The sequence below is a fragment of the Lolium perenne genome, chromosome 6, assembly GCF_019359855.2.
Source record: "Lolium perenne isolate Kyuss_39 chromosome 6, Kyuss_2.0, whole genome shotgun sequence".
Taxonomy (NCBI): Eukaryota; Viridiplantae; Streptophyta; class Magnoliopsida; order Poales; family Poaceae; genus Lolium; species Lolium perenne.
Genome location: NC_067249.2, coordinates 122,603,440 through 122,606,659, shown reverse-complemented (window position 1 = coordinate 122,606,659; position 3,220 = coordinate 122,603,440).

The window sequence follows — 3,220 nt, the reverse complement described above, 5'->3', positions numbered from 1 at the left end:
CCGGTACAGCCCCGAGCCTCGATGGAGAACTACTCCCTCCTCATGGGAGACAGCAGCGTTGATGAAGATGGCGGTGGTGTCGATGGAGAAGCCTTCCGGGGGCACTTCCCCGTCCCGGCGGCGTGCCGGAACAGAGAGTCCTGTCCCCCAGATCTTGGCTTCGCGATGGCGGCGGCTCTGGAAGGTTTCTCGTACCGTGGCTTTTTTCGTATCGAGGTTTTAGGTCGAGGGGCTTCTTATAGGCGAAGAGGCGGCGTCAGAAGGTCAACGAGGCGACGACACGCTAGGGGGGCGCGGGCCACCCCCAGGCCGCGCCGGCCTACCATCTGGTGGGCCTGTGGCCCCCCTCTGGCCTCTCTCGGGTGTTCTGGATGCTTCCGGGGATTCTAAGATGCTGGGCGTTGATTTCGTCCGATTCCGAGAATATTTCCTTACTAGGATTTCTGAAACCAAAAACAGTAGAAAACAGCAACTGGCCCTTCGGCATCTCGTCAATAGGTTAGTTCCGGAAAACGCATAAATATGACATAAAGTATGCATAAAACATGTAGATATCATCAATAATGTGGCATGGAACATAAGAAATTATCGATACGTCGGAGACGTATCAGCATCCCCAAGCTTAGTTTCTGCTCGTCCCGAGCAGGTAAACGATAACAAAGATAATTTCTGGAGTGACATGCCATCATAACCTTGATCATACTATTGTAAGCATATGTAATGAATGCAGTGATCCAAACAATGTAAATGACATGAGTAAACAAATGAATCATATAGCAAAGACTTTTCATGAATAGTACTTCAAGACAAGCATCAATAAGTCTTGCATAAGAGTTAACTCATAAAGCAATAATTCATAGTAGAGGTATTGAAGCAACACAAAGGAAGATTAAGTTTCAGCGGTTGCTTTCAACTTGTAACATGTGTATCTCATGGATATTGTCAATGTAAAGTAATATAACAAGTGCAATATGCAAGTATGTAGGAATCAATGCACAGTTCACACAAGTGTTTGCTTCTTGAGGTGGAGAGAAATAGGTGAACTGACTCAACAAAAAAGTAAAAGAATGGCCCTTCGCAGAGGGAAGCATTGATTGCTATATTTGTGCTAGAGCTTTGGTTTTGAAAACATATAGAGAGCATTAAAAGTAAAGTTTTGAGAGGTGTTTGTTGTTGTCAACGAATGGTAGTGGGCACTCTAACCCCCTTGCCAGACAAACCTTCAAAGAGCGGCTCCCATTTTATTTTATTTTTGTGTGGCACTCCTTCCAACCTTTCTTTCACAAACCATGGCTAACCGAATCCTCGGGTGCCTGCCAACAATCTCATACCATGAAGGAGTGCCTTTTTATTTTAGTTTTATTATGATGACACTCCTCCCCACCTTTGCTTTCTCAAGCCATGGCTAACCGAATCCTTCGGGTGCCGTCCAACAATCACATACCATGGAGGAGTGTCTATTTTTGTTAATTAATTTGGGACTGGGAATCCCATTGCCAGCTCTTTTTGCAAAATTATTGGATAAGCGGATGAAGCCACTAGTCCATTAATGAAAGTTGCCCAACAAGATTGAAAGATAAACACCACATACTTCCTCATGAGCTATAAAACATTGACACAAATCAGAGGTGATAAATTTTGAATTGTTTAAAGGTAGCACTCAAGCAATTTACTTTGGAATGGTGGAGAAATACCATGTAGTAGGTAGGTATGGTGGACACAAATGGCATAGTAGTTGGTCAAGGATTTGGATGCACGAGAAGTAATCCCTCTCAATACAAGGTTTAGGCTAGCAAGGTTTATTTGAAACAAACACAAGGATGAAGCGGTGCAGCAAAACTCACATAAAAGACATATTGTAAACATTATAAGACTCTACACCGTCTTCCTTGTTGTTCAAACTCAATACTAGAAATTATCTAGACCTTAGAGAGACCAAATATGCAAACCAAATTTTAGCATGCTCTATGTATTTCTTCATTAATGGGTGCAAAGTATATGATGCAAGAGCTTAAACATGAGCACAACAATTGCCAAGTATCACATTATCCAAGACATTTTACCAATTACTACATGTATCATTTTCCATTTCCAACCATATAACAATTTAACGAAGCAGTTTCAACCTTCGCCATGAAAATTAAAAGCTAAGAACACATGTGTTCATATGAACCAGCGGAGCGTGTCTCTCTCCCACACAAGAATTTATTCAAACAAAAACAAAAACAAGAAACATACAGACGCTCCAAGTAAAGTACATAAGATGTGACCGAATAAAAATATAGTTTCAAGAGAAGGAACCTGATAATTTGTCGATGAAGAAGGGGATGCCTTGGGCATCCCCAAGCTTAGATGCTTAAGTCTTCTTGAAATATGCAGGGGTGAACCACCGGGGCATCCCCAAGCTTAGGCTTTTCACTCTTCTTGATCACATTGTATCATCCTCCTCTCTTGACCCTTGAAAACTTCCTCCACACCAAACTCGAAACAAACTCATTAGAGGGTTAGTGCATAATCAAAAATTCACATGTTCAGAGGTGACACATTCATTCTTAACACTTCTGGACATTGCCCAAAGCTACTGGAAGTTGATGGAACAAAGAAATTCATCCAACATAGCAAAAGAAGCAATGCGAAATAAAAGGCAGAATCTGTCAAAACAGAACAGTCCGTAAAGACGAATTTTATTGAGGCACCAGACTTGCTCAAATGAAAATGCTCAAATTGAATGAAAGTTGCGTACATATCTGAGGATCACTCACGTAAATTGGCATAATTTTCTGAGTTACCTACAGAGAATTTGCCCAGATTCGTGACAGCAAAGAAATCTGTTTCTGCGCAGTAATCCAAATCTAGTATGAACCTTACTATCAACGACTTTACTTGGCACAACAATGCAATAAAATAAGATAAGGAGAGGTTGCTACAGTAGTAACAACTTCCAAGACTCAAATAAAAAACAAAATTACTGTAGCAAAATAAACACATGGGTTATCTCCCAAGAAGTTCTTTCTTTATAGCCATTAAGATGGGCTCAGCAGTTTTAATGATGCACTCGCAAGAAATAAGAGTTGAAGCAAAAGAGAGCATCAAGAGGCAAATTCAAAACAAATTTAATCCTAACATGCTTCCTATGCATAGGAATCTTGTAAATAAACAAGTTCATGAAGAGCAATGTAACAAGCATAGGAAGATAGAACAAGTGTAGCTTCAAAAATTT